Source organism: Scyliorhinus torazame, chromosome 11 (genome assembly GCF_047496885.1).
Source record: "Scyliorhinus torazame isolate Kashiwa2021f chromosome 11, sScyTor2.1, whole genome shotgun sequence".
Taxonomy (NCBI): Eukaryota; Metazoa; Chordata; class Chondrichthyes; order Carcharhiniformes; family Scyliorhinidae; genus Scyliorhinus; species Scyliorhinus torazame.
This window is the reverse complement of record NC_092717.1, coordinates 238,044,147-238,067,878: the sequence shown is the minus strand read 5'-3', so window position 1 is coordinate 238,067,878 and position 23,732 is coordinate 238,044,147. Positions and strand designations below refer to the sequence as shown.

Here is a 23,732-nt window from a genome sequence, read left to right as displayed (position 1 = left end):
CTGTGCTACCCTCACTGGGGACAGGTGAGGCCCTAGGGAGATGGGCATTTGATAGAGAGGACAGGAGGAAAAGGGAATGCCCATGGGGTCAGAACTGGGAAGGGAGGTGATGCTTCCTTTCCCCACTCCATGTGACCTGCCAAGCTACCCTGCCCCTACCCGGCCCTCAACTCCTCCTTACCAGCCTCAGAATTGAAGCTTGGCAGTAGGTGGCACTTATGTGGCCACTAATTGGCTGCTTGTTGTGTCAGATGGATGTACCTTTAAGAAATGGGTGTTTATCAAATAGCTGCAGTGATGTCAGTGTGTGGGTGAAGCTGGGCTCTGCTATGCTTTTTACTTTCATTTTGAACTGGCAGCTGCAGTGTGTTTAGTTTTGTTTTCAGAGTTGGAGAGCTGCATGTGAACCAAGCAGATATGTGTATTGATCTTTCTCTCTACAAGCTAAAGAATGTCTTCAGCTCATTGATGATTTCAAAGTAATACATGTTTCTGTGGATAATTTAAACCTGCTGTCTTTATTTAAAAAGGGTTTAACTTATGGATGTTGTTTGGGAAGTTATTAAGGGTTATCTATAGAGTACTGTATCTTTTGGGGGGTAGTCAGGGTTGGTAGTTGATAAACTGTTTACTGTGTGTTTAAAAAATGTTAACTGGATTCATAGAATAAACATTGTTTTTGTTTAAAAATACTTTTAGATCGCTGTTGCATCACACCTGTAAAGTGGGCCCTTGTGCTCCCCATAACCAAAATCTATTTAAAGTTGTGGGTCAGGTGAACTCCATGATATACTTTGGGGTGCTCTAAACCCAAGCCCCATAATTGTTGCAACTGTTCAGGAAATGCATGGAGCAATTGTACCACACATGAGACCATATGAGTGACAGACTCTGGGAATATTCTCATGTCTCATTTGATTAAAAGAGGCAAGCCAGTACACAATTGCAAGGTGTGAGCTGGGACTCAGCTGGTTGTGCTCTTGACTTTGAGTTAAGTTAGGCTCAAGCTCAACTCCAGAGACCCGAGTACATAATCTAAGCTGAAAGATGCCATTTTGCTGCTGAGCTGTTAAACCAAGGAGGTATGTAGGTAAAAGCACGTGGAAGCAGTTACTACAGCAGGTCCCAGTATGTGCAAAACCCAGAGCAACTCCTTTCTGGAGGTAGTGTTGGTTTTCTCTAACACCAATAAAGAAAGAAAATGTGCACCCAACAGCTCTTTTTCTAAGATTGCTGCTTTAAAACAATAATTTCATGATTCCTCCTGGAATCCCCTTCACGGGTCCCACTTTTACAGTTTAAGAGGCATGGTCCCTCCAGACAAATCCATGTCCTGGTCTCATTTGCAACCCGTGTGCGTACTGCTGCCAAATTACATTGGGGCCGCAGTAGAAAGACAACGGATTTTCACCTCCCTGATGTGCAGATTAGGTGGATTGGCCATGCTAAAGTTCAACGGATGTGCAGGCTGGTTGGGGCTGCAGGGCCTAGGTGGGCCTAGGTAAGGTGCTCTTTCGGAGGGATGGTGCAGACCCAATGGGCCGAGAGGCCTCTTTCTGTCAGGGTTCTGTGATTCCATGATCACCATGGGTAGTATTCTATACAGATTGTCTATTAATATGCTGCATCTGGTCAACAGTCTTGAGGTATAAACCACAGAATTGAAGAAAAGGCAGAGATTTCATTCATACATTATTTGCGGCTCAGAATAATAGGGTCACCCGTACACTATCCTATCCATCCAGCAAGAAAAATAATATAAGCACCCAAAAAGAATGGGCACGATTTACCGGCAGGACCCAGACTTGCAGAGTTAAGTGAGCTACCAGCCTCACTAAGGGGAACCCAGCCGGGTGCCATTTAGCTCTGGTCCCCACAAACGGGAACCAGGAGAATGGCACTTGGGGAGTCTCCCAGGCGATCGGAGGCCACTGGGTGGTCAGCTTCTGGGCAGGGCAGCACATGCCATTGCTGATGTCACCCTGGCAGGGCCACTGGGCACACTGGCAGTGCCACCTAGGTGCCAAGGTTCCCAGGTGGCATTTTGTCCACGCCGGGGATGAAGCCCTGAGTTTCCCTGCCCATGTGAGGTGGGGTGCATGTGGTTGGAAGACCCCCCCAACAGAATGTGTTGGGGTGTTGGGGGGCTGGTTTAGCACAGGGCCAAATAGCTGGCTTTTAAAGCAGACCAAGGCAGGCCAGCAGCGTGGGTTCGATTCCCGTACCAGCCTCCCCGAACAGGCGCCGGAATGTGGCGACTAGGGGCTTTTCACAGTAACTTAATTTGAAGCCGACTTGTGACAATAAGTGATTTTCATTTCATTTTTTCATTTTTCTACGGCTATCGCTGAGGGGTCAGAGATCGGGGCATCATTTAAAAATTGCGGCCCAATCTCTTCCTACACTGACGAGCAGAGCTCCTCACTGCAGGACATGCAACTGAGTGCAGCCTCCCCCGTTGAGGCTCGAAAGAAAAGAGAGTGCCGTTACATAGCGGAGTCATCCCCAGTGCTTAAGGTGAGAGAGGCAAGGTTTAGAGTAGATGTACGAGGCAAGTTTTTTACGCAGAGGGTAGTGGGTACCTGGAACTCGCTACCGGAGGAGGTAGTGGAAGCAGGGACGATAGGGACATTTAAGGGGCATCTTGACAAATATATGAATAGGATGGGAATAGAAGGATACGGACCCAGGAAGTGTAGAAGATTGTAGTTTAGTCGGGCAGTATGGTCGGCACGGGCTTGGAGGGCCGAAGGGCCTGTTCCTGTGCTGTACTTTTTTCTTTGTTTGTTTGCTTACCCTTCTAATCCCGCCCAGGACTCCTGTTTTTTGATTATATTGTGCCCACATTTTCACCACATGTAAACAAGCAGAATTCCTCTTTTCATATCCTTTCTGTCAAACTAAGATTCTGACCTGGACCAGTTTACATGCAGATTGCTGGAAGTTGATTATTTTCCACAGTTTGCAAATTATCACAATGTATGACTGATTTAGAAAGAAAATCCAGGTTTACTGAGTTTAGCTTTCAATTTTAGTTTATCCCTTTAAATGAACTTCAATGCAAAAATGCGATCAATCCCACCCACACTAACAAACTCAATGAAATGTCTGCCTCGTCACTCAAAATAGCCAACTGAGCTGTCTCCACAAATCAGAAGTGAAAGTAAAATACTCAAACATCTGCTAAGTCACCCTGGTGCTCTAATTGCTGCTGAAATCCTCACTGATCCTCAACTGCTGTTTTGACCTGTCGGTCAATTAGCCTGCTATGCACCAATGGAAATTACAAGGTGACTCAGCCAAGCCAGCGGGAAGTAACGGAACTCAGGTCAACTGAACAAAATGAGCCAATAGTGAACCGGCAGCCTATTTTACACCACGCCCAATTATCTTTCCCATGTAAAATGAGATGTAAAATCGGTCGCTAATTCGTTATCAGCCCAATACTGCTCATGAATAACAAAAAACAAGATGAGTGTCTAATATTCAGACAAAATAAGTAACTAAGTAACAAAAAAAAGGGCTACTCTACATCACTAAAATACTGTGAGTTAATATAACGTTTGCCACTTGGAGACTTGTCCAAAAGGTGATCACAGGTTATTATAAAGAACACAAGCAACTTGAACCAATTGTACTGAATTCTATATCACTAGTTGTTTTACAATCATGCTTGGGTATTTGTCACTTCAACACTCATAGAACTTACTCATGTCTGCAGGAGATGGGTCGCCTGCAGATACAACATTTGTTATTTTATGTTACATTATTATTTTCTGTGATGGTTTCTATTGTGCAATCAATTTATATTTTCTGTTGTTTTGCTTTGAGTGAATCACTTTTGAAGTATTGATCATCAGTTTTATTTCAGTTGAAAATTTTCTGCAATAATGAAACTAGAATTTAAATTCAGACAGCATCTTGAAAATGACACATCGGCACTGGGGCGGCATGGCGGCGCAGTGATTAGCACTGTTGCCTCACAGCGCCAGGGACCTGGGTCCGATTCCGACCCAACTAGAAATTGGCTTTCAGGTTAGCTATAGATGATACAGGTAAAAAAGTTTAATTAAGATCTCATTAAGAGTAATTAACTAAATCATATTAACCATGAGAGTGAAGAAAGCCGAATAGCTGGGAACATTTTGCAAATTGCTTGAGAATTATTAGAGACTAAAGGAACAGTGACGTCAGCTGGCTGAAAGGCCCCATTGTGTGAAAGAACGGGCAGTTCCATTTCTATGGAAACAGCCAGTCTAGAGAGATACTTTCTTAGCAAAAAATGTGTTTGTCCAATAATGTCTGGATGCATTTGTGGATAAGTTGGAAAATTGGCAAGCGACGGAATGGAAAATTCACACCAACTTATTTAAATACATATCTCTCTCAAAATTGACAGACAGACACTTCGGTCGAATTGAGTGAATTAAAAATTAGGTAAAACCCATCAGAGATGTAAAGAAGGCAAGACTTTAAGAAATGAAATGAAAATGAAAATCGCTTATTGTCACAAGTCGGCTTCAAATGAAGTTACTGTGAAAAGCCCCTAGTCGCCACATTCTGGCGCCTGTTCGGGGAGGCTGGTACGGGAATTGAACCGTGCTGCTGGCCTGCCTTGGTCTGCTTTAAAAGCCAGCGATTTAGCCCAGTGTGCTAAACCAGCCCCTAAGATAATAATCTCTTTAAAAATCACTTGTCGGGATGGAATAATCCATTCCAGTATCAATCTATCACTTTCTGAAACCTATTTCTTTGTTGCTTGCTTTTGCTAAATTGCCATTTTTCTTTTGTTTAAATCAATCCTAATTTTGTACTCTGTATCATAATTTGAAGAATTACCACGATTTGTATTTTAAACTCAACCACTGTATTCACTAAAGACAATCAATCTGACCTAAGTTTGTATTGTAACCAAAGTTTACCAGTGGACACTCAAGCTGACAATAAAGTTCAACGAAACTTTGCCAAAAAGCACAGCCTGAATCTCTGTTATTCGGGAACTAAGAAGGGATAACGCATATCCAGTGTTCCGAATAGACACAGAGATCCATCACTGTGCGGAGTCTGCACCTTCTCCCCCTGTCTGTGTGGGTTTCCTCCAGGTGCTCCGGTTCCCTCCCGCAGTCCAAAGATGCGCAGATTAGGTGGATTGGCCTTGCTAAATTGCCCCTTTGTGTCCAGAGATAAGGTGGGGTTGTGGGGATGGGGTAGGGGAGTAAGCTGGACAGGGTGCTCTTTCAGAGGGTTGGTGCAGACTCGATGGGCCGAATGACCTCCTTCTGCACTGTAGGGAATCTATTAAATCACCCATGGAAAGAGGTAAAAACCAGGCTTGTCCATGGCAAGGTGACAAAGTGCCTCACAACGGCAGGGACCCCGGTTCAATTCTAGACTTGGGTGACTGTCTGTGTGGAGTTTACACATTCTCCCCATGTCCGCAGAGGTGGCGGGCTGCTGCGGATTGCCGATCTTGGTGAGGGCGAGGTTTTGGGTGGGTGGGGCAAGTGTGGGGTTTGGGTGGACCTGGCGAGGGTCCAATTTTGGGTAGGCCGTAGAGGAGATGGTACAGTTATGAGTACGAGTGACTGTGAGTGAGAGTGAGTGAGTGAGGTGAGTGAGTGGGGTGAGTGAGTTGAGTGAGGTGGGTGAGTGAGTGAGGTGAGTGAGTGAGTTTGTGTGGGATGGGTGGGGAAGTGAGTGTGTGTGCGAGAGTGTAGAGGGAATGAGTTTGTGTGCAAGGAGAGGGAAAGATTGTGTGGAGAATGAGTGTCTGCCTTATTCTCAGTCTCACTCCCAACACATACACACACACCACGCACAGTGGGTCAAGATGAATGACCCGGAGACTGGGAGTGAGCCGACACAGACACACTGACCCTCTCATTATGAATATCTCTTTTTTAAACTTAATTTATTGCTACAACAATGCTTTACTTCTGCTCAGCAATTGTTTCTTTTCTTCATACCTCAACTTGCTCTTTGAAATTCAATTTGTTGTTGTGCCAAATAATACTAATAATCTTTATTGTCAAGTAGCCTTACATTAGCACTGCAATGAAGTTACTGTGAAAAGGTAGGACAATAATTATCGTTTTGAAAATTGCTCATTGGCTCCGAGTGAGAAAAATTGCAAATGTTCCATTCCGTCCTGTCCGTTCACCACGGCCCCCATGTCCCTCCGTCCCCCCCCCCCCGCCCGCAGCCCCCCACGTTTCCCCCCCGCCCCCCCCAAGTCCCTCCGTTCTCCCGCCCCCTGAGTGAAAAGGTTGGACAAGTCTGCAATAAACACTAAGTAGCGGTTACACAACGAGTTAGGAAAGATATTAAAATGCAAGAGAGTGATTCTGAGCAAGTTTTAAACATGATGCCCAAAGGTCGTGCCCGATGTACAGACTGTAATTTGAGTAAAAACAAGCAGAAGGCACAAGCTAGAATATTTGGTTGCAGAAGGGTGCAGGATTAAGATGGGGCGCGATCTTCCGGCCATGTTACCCTTTTGCTCAAGCAAAGCAAGGCCGGTGACTAGTGGGAGAGGCCAAAAACGAGAACCGCGCCAGGCGTCAAACAGTTTGCGATGCAACCGGCCCGCTCCCGTAGGCGAAATCGGGATCTTGCCGTAGCATGGCAAGAAACCAATTGTCACCACCTAAGCCCAATTTCCATACAATTGAGAGCACCCCCATATCTGGCCTCCTTGATGCACTATCAATTACGACGAGACGACAGTAGAATGTAATCGAGGCTTTATTACACTGAGATGTGTGGCCTCCTACAGCAGCTTACGAAATGGCTGCTGTTCGGAGAGCACACACATTTATACTCCGCCTCCTGGGTGGAGCCAGCAGGCAGGGATCTACTCCCGTACCTGTAATACAGGGGCCTTACCGTAATACCCATATATAAAATACAACAGTGGTGACTACCACACTCCTGTCATTCATCGGCCTCCCCACCAAGTGCTCGCGCTGGTGCCAATGTGTACTCCTTTTGAAAAACGTGAACCTGGCAGAAGGGCTTCTATGAGGAGCCGAGGAGGTGAGTAGCCATCTTTGCTCACAGGCAAAGAGCCCGGGGATGCTGGGCTTGCCATCCCAGTTCTCGGTGGGGGGTAAGGGACTCTCGGCTGGTGGGGTGCTGGTGGGCAACTAGAGGGCAACCACTTGATGCACCATGCCAACCAACCCCTGGATCATTTACTCATTCCAGGGGCAACCCTTGTCCCTGCCCATCTGCCTCACCGACCACCCATAACCCCCATCGACTGCTGAGGCCTCTGGCCGTGCGGCCAAAGGCCATTGATGAATGGGCAATCGTGGTTAAGTGAGAACTTCACACAACCCAAGTGGATTCTCGTGCTCCCGAAACATGTCCATGGTCAGTAGGTGAGTGGGTGCCACGGGGAGGGGGGTTGCCTGGAGAGATGGGCCAAGGATTTGGAGGGAATCCCCCATTGCGGAAGAAAGTGACAGAGACACCATAATGGTTGTGCACAAAGGTGTTTAATGTGTTTTACAATCCCCCACACTCCCGATGGTGCTGCCCTCCCCACCCTCCAGCCCCCTCCCTCTCCCCCTCCCCTGGTGCCCTCAGATCCTCAACGTGCTTGGCCCTCCTTGCTCTACCACTCTGTCTCTGTGTCTCCCCAGGATGCACATCTGAGGTGGAGGCAGCCTGCTGCTTACCTCGCCCTGTGGCCTTCGATGACCCTGGTGGGCGTCCTCTGGGGGAACTGTGGTCGGAGTGCCCCGGCTCACTTGTCGGCGGCAAATGCACAGCTGTGCCACCCTGTCCCATGTGCTGACCTTGAGACGCGGCCTCATCAGAGGGGCGGAACTCTGGGGAAACTGGTTGCCACTGTCACCACTGCATGGGACGGTTCCGGATTGGCACTCAATGTCCCCTCCTCCCAGTCAGTGCCATAGGGCCCTGGGGTTCATCTTGGGACAGAGGGGCAGCTGGTTCGAGCCCCGGCTGCCCCTGCATCATCCTGGCGGCTCATCGATCACCATGGTGTCATTGCTCTCGGTGATGCTCCTCAGTGACTGGGACATGCTCTGAAGCGCCTCAGCCATGCCCATCTGAGACCAGGACATGTGTTGCCAAAGCTCATCAAGGTCAGCCTGATACTGGGTGACATTCTCCAGCGAGTCAGACATCCTGCCGAGACCCTCAGCCATGGCAGTCACTGACTGCGCGATGCCTTGGACACCTTCACTAATGGTGCTGACATCACGCACCAGGCTCTCCGCTGCGGTCGCCACCCAGCAGTGTTGGCCTTAGTGCCACGCATTGCCGGCACCATCTCCTGCACCCCTAGCCTCTGGGACTCCTCCAAGCATCTATGGATCTGCTTGAGTGACGCTGACATCTCCCTCTGAATGTCCCGGCTGCTCCCTATCCTCCCAATCAGCTCCGAGTCCCTCTGTACCACAGGTTCAGCATCAGGCTGGGACCCAGCTGGGTCCTGGGGGTTCCTGTCTCCCCTGATGTGCATCATCAGCGGTGTGGTGCCCATCAGATTTTGCCCCAGAAGCCTGTCCACTAACATTTCCCACCGAGGTGTGTGTATCTGCGCTGTGCCGCGACGAGAATAGTTGCATCCTCCGAGGTGGTCTCCTGGGAGTCAGGAGAGGTGCCGCCTGGGATGGGTCGGCACCATCAGCTGGAGGACCAGCAGGAGAATGGACATGTGGTCAGTGGGAGGAATGGGTCACTCAGTAAGGCAATAACAACACACGTTTGACAGGTTCCCTTGGTGGAACCCGGTGGTTCCTCACTACTGCGGCGTCCGCCAGCCTCCGCGTGGGTAACCGTTCTGTCCTCGGCCACAACTCCAGGGCGCGCTCTTCGAAGGAGGTGAGGATTCTTAAGTCCTGCACCCCAGCTAGTCTGGTTTATGGGAGAGCTTTTCCTGAGGAGACGCTGAGAGGGCATCGATAGCCACATGTGTGGTTCACAGTGATGGGAGTGGGTGTGTGATGGGAAGGTTGAGAGGGGGGTTGGGAGGGTGGTTTGAAGGGGGAGGGGGTGGAGAGAGGGTTGGGGGTCGCATGGGGAGTTGCTCTCTTGGGGGAGGGGGGAGGGGGGGGGTGTTGGTGTTTACTCACTCGTGCTGCTCGGTGCAGGTCGTTGACCTTCTTACAGTACTGAATACCAGTCCTCCTGTTCACGCTCCCTGAGCTCCCAGCTGCCGCCACCTCATCCCAGGCAGCACTAGCTGCCTTGTGGCTGACTCTCCTGGACCTTTGGGGGGAGAGGACATCCCTCCTGTCCTCCACGGCGTAGAGCAGCCTCCCCAGATCTGCGTCCCCGAATCTTGGGGCTAGTCTCCTGGCGGCCATTGTTGCAAGTTGACTGGGGTTGGCTGAGCAAGTGCAGCCTAAGTGCTGCTCGACCTTGTTAGCGGGGGATGGCGAGCACAGTCCTTGCGAATCAGCTGGCGAGGCTTCATTTGCGGCGAGACGCACGTGAGGCCAAGTTAAGTGGACCAATTAACGCTGAATAGCCTCACTGAGCTGAGTGCTGGGATGCACGCGGCATCCGCACTCGCTACCACATTTAGAAAAGTTTCTGGAGAATCGCACCCATGGAGTGAATCCTGTGAAGGTTTGATAATGAGGGCGATGATCTTGAAACCAACGTGTTGGGGCAGGTGGAACCAATGGACATGGGAAAGAGCAGGGTGTCTGGTGATGAATGGCAGACGAAACAGACTTTTAAAAAATTGGATGTAGACGACAGAGTTTTGGATAAGTGAGAATTTGAATAAGGCTGATAAATTCAACAGAGCTTTTGGGAACTGAAGATATTTGTGAGTTTTAGTGGTATTGGGGAAAGTATGGATGGAGGTCAGTTATTATAAAAACCCATCGAGTTCACTGATGCACGTCAGGGAAGGAAATCTGCCATCCTTATCTAGTCTGGCCTCCATGTAACTCCAAGGTTGACTCTCAACTGCTCTCTGATGTAGTCTAGTCAGCCACTTAGTTCAAGGGCAATTAGGGATAGGCAGCAAATGCTGGCCTTGCCAGCGATGCCAATAAAAAGATTTCTATATTCTGACTTTTTCTGTCTCTCCATAGATTCTTTGAGTATTTCTGGCATTTGTTTCTTATTTTGACTTTTGTTTTTAAAGGTAGTTCCTTGAAAGCCACTGGGCGGAAATTTCCCAAAAAGTGACAAAGCGTCAGGTTCTGACTGAAAACTGGCTGTTTCTCCCATGTTGTCACTCTGGCATAGAGAGGCCACACTGAGCCGGCAAACCCAGCTCCAGAGACATCGGGGCACCCTGATCTCAGGTGAAAGCAAAGGCACCCCCCTCCCCCACCACCACCAATTATGATGCCTGTCTAGACTAAAACCTTCTATGTTTCCAGGGTCCCTATCCCTCTATTCCCATCCAATCAGGTTTACGTCCTCGCCACGTCAGCGAGGAGGGCCTGAGAACATCGCGTTCGAAGTTATCGCTGCCGCAAATCCCGTTTCTGGCCTCTCGTGAGAGTTAGCGGCCATTGCGTGGTTTGTGCCCACGGCGAACGGGCTTGTAAAACTGCAGTCACTATCTTCTCAATCGGTAAACACTCATGCTTTTCTTAAAATTGGAAATTAGAGAAAAATTCTAAAATTCTTTTATCTTCTCTTGACGGAACAGCATTATTGCAGAAGAGTTGCGGATGAACATATTTCACTCTGATACTTTGAGACAGAGCTGCCGTTTACTGCATTAGAGATCATTCACTTCAGCTTCAGAGTTATACAGCACTGTTGTGTTGTTTCAGACTTTGTGTCATAGATGGTGTTCCTTATTTTTAGTTGCCCCTGAATTCATTATGTTGGCTCCAGACAACTGGTAAATTCTTGGCTTCCTCGCTGTGTAATTTATTTGGTAGAAATCGCCAAAGTAGATAATGTTCAGTTCATTTAAAGGATTCACGTTAGTAAACATTGGTGGGAGACATGTATTAGCAGGATTGCACCACTTGCCACTTTTTAAGCTATTAAGCTTTATCCCATCCTGCTCGACTACAATGGACTTCAGATTGTACTTTCAAGTGCACAATATAGGCGGAATCTTGTGCAGGCTATGGTGTTCTCAGCATTAGCTGAAGAGTCAACAAGACCCCTGCATCACCTCTTTTTGGGGAGACCTGCCTTATCTTGTGCCACCCAGGCACCTAACAGGCCTTTTCCTGCGTCAAAAACCCCGGGGAGGCTGAGGTCCCAGTCAATCAGAGGCCGGCCACTCTTCTGTACTCAGGAGCGGGGAGGCTGCCCTCGATACGACATGCACCTGAGGCCTTGAATCAAGGAGGGACATAGGCACGGGTGAGCGATGGCAGGAAGGGGGTTGGCAACGAGTACCCTTCTTTCCAAAGCTGTGTCCATTGATCAGGCAAGGCCTCCATTGCTAGCGGGGCATGAAGGCCTTCCATGGGTCTTCCCGCCATGGAGTTCATCAGGGTGGAGCAGGGAAGGGGGGTCTTTACGTGAAGCAGACGCAATAACAACCGCTACAAGGGAGGATCTCAAACTAATTTGCTGAGCTTTTACAGAAAGAATAGATAAACAGGAACAATAAACTTCCACCAGAAAGTTTCATGAGAAACGTAAATAGGCAGATTTGACTTGAAGAACTTGACCTGATGCTCTTGTTGTTCACTGAGAATTCACTATTCCCAGTGCTCTGTACATAAACATATGGCAATGGTTAATTCCATTTTTCCCTCATTATTTTCTTCTGAAAACCTGATTATTATTATGCTTCTTGGCTCCGTCCATAAGGATGGGAGGCATTGAGTAATGAAACTTTTCTTTCTTTCAATATCAATCTGTTATCAGATGTTGTTCAAGCAAAATAAGGCAGACAATGTCAACACACTCCCTCCTTCTACCCCCACCCCACCCCCCCAAGTTCCATCGAGAGATTTATCCGAAAATTCATTAGACCCACCTCACCAAAGCAAAAGAAATGCAAAAAGTCCTGTGGCTTTCAAATTTCAAAGTTACAGGGGTTGGAATTAAGTTTCAACAGATTGAAATATGGGAGAGACCAGGAGCATTTCAACAAATTTATCTTCTTATACTTCACTCCTTAAAAGCTTTTCACAGCGTTAGATTTAACTGAAGACCTTGTTATCATTGAGATTTCTCACTTTTAGGTTCACAGCTTTGGTAGTAATATTTTAATTTCGCTGCTGAAAGAATTCCATAGATGCTCATCTATCACTTAACTGCACCTCCTCACAATAGGGTTTCAACTTCAAGTATGATAAACTTCAGAAGAAGTTTCACATAAATAATAAATGTCTCAGTGCAATAGCTTCAAAACTTGGCAAGCCAATAAAACATTAAAAAGTTGGCAATAGTTGTGTTAGAAATATTTCAGAAGGAAATTATTCCCCAAAGTAGCATTCTTAGTTACTACCCCTATCATTTTTCAAATTTGATCTAAATCTCTGTCCAAGGATTTAGAAACAATAATGAATAATACAAAGATAATTAATCACTGTCTATTTTTCATGTAAGTGTAACTCCCAACAGGGATCCTTTATTCGTACTTGACTATTGGTTGTCATTAACACTAGAGGGCAGCAGAGGATGCAAAAAACGATCAGTGCCACCTGAAGGACTTGCACAAATTACAGGTACTTTTCCACCTGCACTAACACTTGCATAACCTATGCAGTTTTGAATTCTAACTGATAATGTACTCTACCAAGGAAAAGCAGGCTGTTAACTCAAAAGTGCATTGAGAACGTTTGATTGGACCAACTCTTCTCCAAGTGGTGACTGAAATGGCTTCTGCCCTCAAACTTTTACATGCCAAGGATCACATCAGAGGGCACATGACTACGGTAAGACAATGACTACATTGCACAAAGGTACTTCTCCAAACAAACTCCAAGTACCTTATTTTTACATCAGTGCCTGATAATACTTAAGTTATGGATTTAAAACTTCAGCTGTACCTCGTCAATTTTCCTGCCCCTGTGACCATCTGGGATGGCCACTTCCCGATTACAAAATGGACACTTTGCAAAGATTGCAGGGAAAATGGACAATACTAAGAAATCAAGCAGGTGCAAGGTCTGCCTTTTGATTGGAGCCATAGCTCCCAGACAAGACCAATACTGCAAACCATTTCTCTGCGAGTCAGAGCGGAGATTTAAAAAGATCGCGGCCTAGTTTCGGGAGCCGTTCGGAGGAGGAGGAGCAGTCTCTGTCAGGGAGAGAACCTGAGAACATCTAAGACACTCAGAAGGTAAGTAAGTGATTTTTACTCATTTTAACTTTTATTACCTTTTCAAATTGTGTATGTGGCGGGGGGGACGGGGGACGGGGGGGGGGACAAGACAGAAAAGCTGTGACCCGAGTGGCTGGTTGGGAATCTACACTCAATTAAAAAAATTAAGCATTGGTAACTAATTAAACATAATTACTGAATTATAATTTAGAGGGGTACCTAAGCCAGAGATCAGAGAGTATTATATTTAGCTTTCGCATTTATATTAGAAATCTAGTGCTAGGAAACAGATAGTTAACAGTAACTTAAAAAAAATAAAAAATAAAAATTTTTAACTTTTAATTTTACAGTTAGAGGGGTGCAGTGCTCTGACTGTGAGATGTGGCAGGTCCGGGAGGCTTCCAGCGTCGCGGATGGCTTCATCTGCAGAAAGTGCACCCAACTGGAGCTCCTCACAGACCGCATGGTTCGGTTCGAGCAGCAATTGGATGCACTTAGGAGCGAGCATGCAGGTGGTGGAAAGCGTCACAGATCGCAGTTATATAAATGTGGTCACACACCCAAGGTGCACGCAGAGAAATGGGTGACCACCAGAAAGGGCAGGCAGTCAGTGCAGGAATCCCCTGTGGTTGTCCCCATCTCGAACAGGTATACCCCTTTGGATACTGTCGGGGGGGGGGATAGCCTATCAGAGGAAAACAGCAGCAGCCAGAGCAGTGGCACCACGGCTGGCTCTGATGTTCAGAAGGGAGGGTCAAAGCGCAGAAGAGCAATAGTAATAGGGGACTCTATAGTCAGGGGCACAGATAGGGGCTTCTGTGGACGTGAAAGAGACTCCAGGATGATATGTTGCCTCCCTGGTGCCAGGGTCCAGGATGTCTCCGAACGGGTAGAGGGCATCCTGAAGGGGGAGAGCAAACAGGCAGAGGTCGTTGTACATATTGGTACTAACGACATAGGCAGGAAGGGGCATGAGGTCCTGCAGCAGGAGTTCAGGAAGCTAGGCAGAAAGTTAAAAGACAGGACGTCTAGGGTTGTAATCTCGGGATTACTCCCTGTGCCACGTGCCAGTGAGGCTAGAAATAGGAAGATAGAGCAGCTAAACACGTGGCTAAACAGCTGGTGTAGGAGGGAGGGTTTCCGTTATCTGGACCACTGGGAGCTCTTCCGGGGCAGGTGTGACCTATATAAGGACGGGTTGCATCTAAACTGGAGAGGCAGAAATATCCTGGCCGCGAGGTTTGCTAGTGTCACACGGGAGGGTTTAAACTAGTATGGCAGGGGGGTGGGCATGGGAGCAATAGGTCAGAAGGTGAGAGCATTGAGGGAGAACTAGAGAATAGGGACAGTGGGGCTCTGAGGCAGAGCAGACAGGGAGAAGTTGCTGAAAACAGTGGGTCTGGTGGCCTGAAGTGCATATGTTTTAATGCAAGAAGTATTACGGGTAAGGCAGATGAACTTAGAGCTTGGATTAGTACTTGGAATTATGATGTTGTTGCCATTACAGAGACCTGGTTGAGGGAAGGGCAGGATTGGCAGCTAAACGTTCCAGGATTTAGATGTTTCAGGCGGGATAGAGGGGGATGTAAAAGGGGTGGCGGAGTTGCGCTACTGGTTAGGGAGAATATCACAGCTGTACTGCGGGAGGACACCTCAGAGGGCAGTGAGGCTATATGGGTAGAGATCAGGAACAAGAAGGGTGCAGTCACAATGTTGGGGGTTTACTACAGGCCTCCCAACAGCCAGCGGGAGATAGAGAAGCAGATAGGTAGACAGATTTTGGAAAAGAGTAAAAACAACAGGGTTGTGGTGATGGGAGACTTCAACTTCCCCAATATTGACTGGGACTCACTTAGTGCCAGGGGCTTAGACGGGGTGGAGTTTGTAAGGAGCATCCAGGAGGGCTTCTTAAAACAATATGTAGACAGTCCAACTAGGGAAGGGGCGGTACTGGACCTGGTATTGGGGAATGAGCCCGGCCAGGTGGTAGAAGTGTCAGTAGGGGAGCATTTTGGGAAAAGTGACCACAATTCAGTAAGTTTTAAAGTGCTGGTGGACAAGGATAAGAGTGGTCCTAGGATGAATGTGCTAAATTGGGGGAAGGTTAATTATAACAATATTAGGCGGGAACTGAAGAACATAGATTGGGGGCAGATGTTTGAGGGCAAATCAAAATCTGACATGTGGGAGGCTTTCAAGTGTCAGTTGAAAGGAATTCAGGACCGGCATGTTCCTGTGAGGAAGAAGGATAAATACGGCAATTTTCGGGAACCTTGGATAACGAGAGATATTGTAGGCCTCGTCAAAAAGAAAAAGGAGGCATTTGTCAGGGCTAAAAGGCTGGGAACAGACGAAGCCTGTGTGGAATATAAGGAAAGTAGGAAGGAACTTAAGCAAGGAGTCAGGAGGGGTAGAAGGGGTCACGAAAAGTCATTGGCAAATATGGTTAAGGAAAATCCCAAGGCTTTTTACACGGACATAAAAAGCAAGAGGGTAGCCAGGGAAAGGGTTGGCCCACTGAAGGATAGGCAAGGGAATCTATGTGTGGAGCCAGAGGAAATGGGCGAGGTACTAAATGAATACTTTGCATCAGTATTCACCAAAGAGAATAAATTGGTAGATGTTGAATCTGGAGAAGGGTGTGTAGATAGCCTGGGTCACATTGAGATCCAAAAAGACGAGGTGTTGGGTGTCTTAAAAAATATTAAGGTAGATAGGTCCCCAGGGCCTGATGGGATCTACCCCAGAATACTGAAGGAGGCTGGTGAGGAAATTGCTGAGGCCTTGACAGAAATCTTTGGATCCTCACTGTCTTCAGGTGATGTCCCGGAGGACTGGATAATAGCTAATGTTGTTCCTCTGTTTAAGAAGGGTAGCAAGGATAATCCAGGGAACTACAGGCCGGTGAGCCTTACTTCAGTGGTAGGGAAATTACTGGAGATAATTCTTCGAGACAGGATCTACTCCCATTTGGAAGCAAATGGACGTATTAGTGAGAGGCAGCATGGTTTTGTGAAGGGGAGGTTGTGTCTCGCTAACTTGATAGAGTTTTTCGAGGAGGTCACAAAGATGATTGATGCAGGTAGGGCAGTGGATGTTGTCTATATGAACTTCAGAAAGGCCTTTGACACGGTCCTTCATGGTAGACTAGTACAAAAGCTGAAGTCACACGGGATCAGGGGTGAGCTGGCAAGGTGGATACAGAACTGGCTAGGTCATAGAAGGCAGAGAGTAGCAATGGAAGGATGCTTTTCTAATTGGAGGGCTGTGACCAGTGGTGTTCCACAGGGATCAGTGCTGGGACCTTTGCTCTTTGTAGTATATATAAATGATTTGGAGGAAAATGTAACTGGTCTGATTAGTAAGTTTGCAGACGACACAAAGGTTGGTGGAATTGTGGATAGCGATGAGGACTGTCAGAGGATACAGCAGGATTTAGATTGTTTGGAGACTTGGGCGGAGAGATGGCAGATGGAGTTTAATCCGGACAAATGTGAGGTAATGCATTTTGGAAGGTCTAATGCAGGTAGGGAATATACAGTGAATGGTAGAACCCTCAAGAGTATTGAAAGTCAAAGAGATCTAGGAGTACAGGTCCACAGGTCACTGAAAGGGGCAACACAGGTGGAGAAGGTAGTCAAGAAGGCATACGGCATGCTTGCCTTCATTGGCCGGGGCATTGAGTATAAGAATTGGCAAGTCATGTTGCAGCTGTATAGAACCTTAGTTAGGCCACACTTGGAGTATAGTGTTCAATTCTGGTCGCCACACTACCAGAAGGATGTGGAGGCGTTAGAGAGGGTGCAGAAGAGATTTACCAGAATGTTGCCTGGTATGGAGGGCATTAGCTATGAGGAGCGGTTGAATAAACTCGGTTTGTCTCACTGGAACGAAGGAGGTTGAGGGGCGACCTGATAGAAGTCTACAAAATTATGAGGGGCATAGACAGAGTCGATAGTCAGAGGCTTTTCCCCAGGGTAGAAGGGTCAATTACTAGGGGGCATAGGTTTAAGGTGAGAGGGGCAAGGTTTAGAGTAGATGTACGAGGCAAGTTCTGTTACACAGAGGGTAGTGGGTGCCTGGAACTCGCTACCGGAGGAGGTGGTGGAAGCAGGGACGATAGTGACATTTAAGGGGCATCTTGACAAATACATGAATAGGATGGGAATAGAGGGATACGGACCCAGGAAGTGTAGAAGATTGTAGTTTAGTCGGGCAGCATGGTTGGCACGGGCTTGGAGGGCCGAAGGGCCTGTTCCTGTGCTGTACATTTCTTTGTTCTTTGTTATTTCCATACTAATGAGCCATCCGCGGGAACAAAAGGCAACATTTAAGTAAACAATACCAAGACAGACACCCCGGCGCCAGAGACCAGAACAAAGCAGGCCAACGGTCACCTAGGACACGCACAGCAATCAGGGCACCCATCCCTCTGTTGGAGGAAATCGATGAGAACGATTGGGAAATGGCCCAATTAATTGGGGCCAAGTTCAAGGCCCGCTCAAAAGCGTGCAAAGACCCTTTTGGGTATAAGAAGAATCACCCAAGAGAGAATCGCTCTCTTGCGGCCCCGGCTCTCACCAAGGAGAGACCTTCCCAACAGCAACATCAGAACAAGTAAGTCCAAGGTTAACGCACGCTACGAGACAGACGCTCCTAGCTGTTATTCTGTACCAACTCGACCCCAGCAGCCTCAGAAGCGAACAACAGCCATTGTTCCTCTGACTGAGTGGGCGCCCAAAGCTAAGAATAGGCTTTTAGCAGTAGTGATAGTTTAGTTTGTAGAGTTTTATGCATGAGTATATTTGACTGTGTGTGTAAATAAATGAGCATTGAGTTTCAACTTACTAACTGGTGTATCGAGTCTTTGATCAGTATTCGGTTTTGAACCTTGTGGCGGTATCGAAAGATACCTGGCGACTCTAGAGCGAACGTAATTAGATTTAAGGAAGGCGACCATATTGGCCGCCATCTTCAGAGCCAAATTAAGAGAAACACAATTAGCAAAATTTACTGGCGACTCTGCCGTGACTCGACTTAGAAGTGGCCTAACCACTCCAAGAGAACCCAAATGTGAATTGGAATCCAATTTGAAACAGAAAAACCACAAGTGTAAGAACAATACTGATCAAACCTCCGCGATTCGGAAGTGTGTTAATGCATGCGTACTAACAGGGATATAAGGTAAACCTGAGAGATTTTGTGCGTAAAACTGTCGGGAGTTTTGTAGGCTCGGAAATTAGCGTAAGCCGTACCCGTGTTTACATCACCACTTTATCACCCCCTGTTCCAAATTCAGTAGAGAACCCAGATAGAGAAAATGGCAATGAAGGCAATGGAACGCCTTCTGAACCCCCAAGAACTCGAGGTCGCAGCGACCAGTAGAGTAAGACAGTGTCCCGTATGGGAAGAGGAAATCAGAAAGTACCTCAAAGGGAAAGGATGGCCCCTTTGAAGCGAATTCTGCGCGAATGATGAAACAGGTCCCGGGAGTATAGGACATACTTGGTGGGAGAGCCTGTCAGAGATCCACAAGAAGAGCTTAGGGAAAGCTCGCAAGCCGATGGCAATCGTGTCCTGCTTGGCACAATTACGAGGCACAGAGGAGGTCGTTAGGACGCTCCGTAGAGAGATAGAGGAGAGAGACAGAAATAGTGAGGGAGATGTGAGCGAGTTTGAGAAAGAGAATAAAGATTTGAGAGAACAGTTAGCAGCGAGGCACAGAGAGGTGGATGATGCCAAGAGGGCACACCAGTCTTGTCTCGCCCATTTGTGTAGTTTTCAGACCCAATATGATAAGGCCTACCAGGACACGCAACGTGCGGTCTTGGTAAGACAAGAAACCGAGCAACAGGTAGAGAAATTGCAGAAACAGTGCAATGATTTGAAAGCAGCCCTACGAGCGCTCCACACTTCCACGACAGAACAAAGGCAGAGCTCCGTAGATCACACAAGGTGCCGGAAGCAAATTGCAGAATTGCAATCTCTGCTTTTCGTTCAGAATGGTTTTTAAAATACGTTTGGACCCCAATTAGACCAGGAAAACGGCCCCGATTGGCAGGAGTTAAATGAGACTGCCCACAGATACGTACATGGGACATGTACGCAAGAAAAACCCCAAAAGAGAAAAGCACCCCAACCCCCGAACAGGCACCGCAGAGCCGTAGAAGGAAACGCTGATTTCCTGTGTACAACCCCGTTAACCATGACCCAATTACGGGACACGTGTGGAAAAATTACACCGTTCCTTCCCACATCAGACCCCCACCAGTTTTTTGCTAGCGTTAAATAGCAGGCTACCATGTACGGACTGGACGAAAAGGAGCAAGTGAAGCTCACAGTTTTAAGCCTCGACCCTTCAGTCGTGGCAGTCCTTCCCGACCCACAGAATGTAGGAGGAGGCATACTCCAAGAGATGCACACAGCGACCCTAGATGCGATCGGCTATAACAGAGGAGACCCCGTAGAAGGCCTAAACAAGTGTAGGCAAAAGAAGACAGAGCACCCCACAGCGTTTGCTGGACGCTTGTGGATACACTTCACAGCAGTTTTCGGAGAGTTAGCCCACGCCCATTTGTCCCCAGATAACATGGCCAAATGGACTCGCATCCTAGTCTCTCACACGACAGATGCAGGAAAGAGAGCTTGCGCAAATTACGACCCCTCAGACGAGGCCCACAACGAGAAATGAGTTTTGAAGAGATTGTCCCTCGCTTGGGAGCAATCAGTCCAAGGCAAAACCGCATTTGCAAAACCCGAGGAAGAGCAGGCAGACATAAATCCAGTTAAAGCACACCAGAACCCCGCATGGGTAAATGAGGGCAGGAATAGCCGACAACAGCCAAAATCCCAGGAATGTTACAACTGTGGATAATTAGGACATTTTCACGAGAGTGCAACGCGCCCGAAAAGCAGCAGAGAAGCCAACAGACAGGCACCCTAAGTAAGAATAGGGCAAAGCCAATCCAGAGCGTTAGCGCCCGTTCAGAGAACATAGACATGAACGGCCTCGACTGACGGTGTTCGAGCTCCCCAACTTGGGTCTGCGACACCCTTTGGGACAAGTCTGGTAGACTGGTCATAGCAGGCAAAGTTCGGGGACACCCCGTAGAATTTCTTTGGGACACAGGAGGGTCCCGCACCACACTCAATTCCTCCACGATGTTTCAGCGAGACACGTGGCCCACAACAGACACCATCACACTCAGCGGCTTTACAGGTCATTTACAACAAGGACACATCACAGCCCCTGCCGCAATACAAATAGGGAACATCACAACCAAGCACCCCGTAGTTTTGGTTGATCTGCCCCAGACAGCTGAACATATCCTAGGGATCGATTTTATGAGCTCCCACAACCTTTCTTTTGATCCGGTAAACAAGTGTGTTTGGAAAATGGCAAAGGCAGCACGAGCCCCCGCCACGCTCACAGTTGGAGAGTATGAAAACAGGATTAGCTCAGTAGGAGACTTCTGGTTCGACCCTCGAGCCATTAGTGCAGACAAACAGGTTCGGGCAGTCCTGCAGGAACACAAAGCAGCATTTGCACAGCACAAACACAACTGTGGCAAATTGGCTGGCTTTGTGAACATTACAGGTCCTGACCCCAGACCCCAGAAGCAGTATGGATTTCCCCAGGAGGCAGAGGGAGAAATCTCAAAGGTTTGCTGGATCAAGGCGTACTCAGATCAGTAGCCTCCACAAACAACGCACCAATTTGGCCCGTCAGGAAACCCGTTGGATCATGGCGACTGACCATTGATTACCGGGAACCGGACAAAGTAACCCCAGTAGCAGCCCTCACTGTAGCCACGAGTCCCGAGACCATGCTCAAACAGGGACTCCAGTCAAAAAAAAATTCGGTTTTGGACATTAGTAACGGCTTTTGGTCCATTCCATTGGCTAAAGCATGCCAGTACAAATTCGCCTTTACATTCCAGGGACAGCAATATACGTGGACGTGCCTTCCACAAGGCTTCCATAACTCCTCCTCCATTTTCCACCGACAGCTGGCAAATGGACTAGCAAAATTTTCCCGCCCCGATTGTCTGGTCCAGTATGTAGCTGACTTGCTACTACAGACAGACACAAAGGGAGAGCATATTTCGCTTCTCGCCGAACTCCTTGCACTCCTAAAGGAAATTGGATGTAAAGTCAACGCCAAGAAGGCCCAGATTTTGCAGGAAAAACTGATTTGCTTGGGCAGTAATCACACATGGTAAACGCGAGATCGAGCAAAAGAGAATTGACTCGATCGTCAAATTGCCCCTTCCCCACAATGTCTCAGCCCTCCGGTCATTTTTAGGACTGGTTGGCTACTGCCGAAACCATATCGATGGTTTCGCCACAAAAGCAACGCCCCTATCCGACCTTCTCAAGAAAAGCCTTGGGAATGGCTTCCACAGCACACGGATGCCGTGGATGCTTTAAAAAGAGCCCTCAGCACAGCCCCTGCATTACAGGTCCCAGATCCACTCTCCCCGTACACAATCGAAGTTGCAAGCACCGACCGAACCCTTTCGGCCGTACTCCTCCAGGAACGCCATGACCAATTACGCCCCGTGGCATACGCCTCACGCGTGTTTGATCCTGTCGAGCAAGGATTTTCTGCCTGCGAAAGGCACCTGCTTGCAGTTTTTTGGGCAGTACAGAACTTCGCCTACCTTACAGGACTCAACCCCATCACCATTCTCACTGAACACACCCCAACACAGCTATTATTAGACGGTCGACTTAAAGATGGCACAGTCAGCCAAATCCGCGCAGCCCGTTGGACCCTTCTTTTACAGGGATGGGACATTACAGTTAAAAGAACCAAGACCCACACCTTCCGAGCCGATAATTTGCAATATGCAGGAACCCCTCACGAGTGTGAGATCATCACCACAAAACACAACACAGGCCCATTCATACCTAAAACACCTCCCAGAAAAACAGGTAGTACAGCCCAGAAACCCCAGCCCACAGACAGGTGCGTATCCCTGAAGATTTATGTGGATGGCTCCTCCACAGTTTTGAACGGAAAGAGAATTACCGGTTGCGGTATTTATGTAGAGGACGCGCAGGGACGTGACCTAGAAGAGATTTCACTTAAGTTGCCAGGACACTTCAGCTCGCAGGCAGCACAACTGGCAGCAATCGCTTACATTGTAGACCACCCTGACTCGTTTCCGACCCCAGCAGACATCTATCCTGACAGTTTGTATGTCTGTAATAGTTTGACGGAATTCCTACCCCTGTGGGAAACTAGAGGATTTGTTTCCGCAGAGGGAAAGCCCCTACCCTCAGCCTCATTACTCCAACATATCCTAGATATCCTAGCCAAAAATAGGAAATATGGAATAATTAAGGTTCGCAGTCATCACCGTTCTTCCCCCCCTGATAACGTTAAAGCAGACGCCCTAGCGAAGGCAGGTTCCAGGCATGGTTACTTTTGGAACCCCCCCGAGACGAGAGCACCCCAGTACACGCGGTTCAGGTCTCACAGACCAACATTCAGGATCTAGCAAAGGCACAGCAGGAAGGTGAAAAACTCAGGGAAGTTTTAAAAGGAACCTTCCCAGCCCCATATGACAAGTTTAAAAACACAATCACCACACACGACAGTGTGATTCTAAAAGAAGGCATTTATGTAGTTCCTAGCCAGGACAGGAACCAGATTATTTGTCAGTTCCATGGCAATCATGGACACCAAGGCATTGAACCCACCCTAGCCCACCTCAGACCGCTCTGCTGGTGGCCTGATTTAAAAGCCGATGTTACGTACTACATAGAGAATTGCTTGATCTGTGCCCAGAACAATCCGGACAGATATGCATGAAAGGCTCAGCTTAGTCACACCCGCCCCGTTAATGGCCCCTGGACGAATTTGCAGATAGACTACATAGGACCCCTACCACCCTGCAGAAATGGTTATAAGTATGTGTTGCTGGTCATCGACATCTTCATAAAATGGGTGGAAGCTTTCCCATCGAGAACGAATACGGCCAAGACAACAGCTAAAATACTAACACAGCACATCTTTACAAGATGGGGCCCCCCCCACGCAGTAGAGAATCCGATCAAGGCTCCCATTTTACAGGACGCGTAATGAAAAACATCCTCACAATTTTCGGAATCAGGCAAAAATTTCACATAGCATACCACCCCCAGTCAAGAGGCACTGCAGAGAGGATGAACAGAACTCTAAAAGCCACCCTCAGGAAAATGGTACAACAGAACCTGGGATTCAGTTCTCCCATTTGCTTTAATGTTCCTAAGAAACACGGTATCCACGTCCACAGGATACACCCCCCACACTCTCATGACCGGACACCCCATGAAAGGGACAAAGTATTTATTAGGACTGGATTTGGCCAGCCCCGCAGTCACCGCCCTCACGCATGAAAATGCTGTACAGCAGCTTATTGAGAATATAAAGGCAGCCCAGCTCGCAGCAGCTGTGAGACTTGGGACCGGGAAGAAACAAAGCAAGGCTTGTTTCGCCAAA

At 47.9% G+C, this 23,732-nt stretch overlaps 1 protein-coding gene across 3 annotated transcripts in view; it reads right to left on the bottom strand.

Moving 5' to 3' along the window:
- stk3 (serine/threonine kinase 3 (STE20 homolog, yeast)) overlaps positions 1 to 23,732 on the bottom strand; it is a 584,348-nt gene that overhangs the window by 172,711 nt on the left and 387,905 nt on the right. The window lies entirely within an intron of this gene.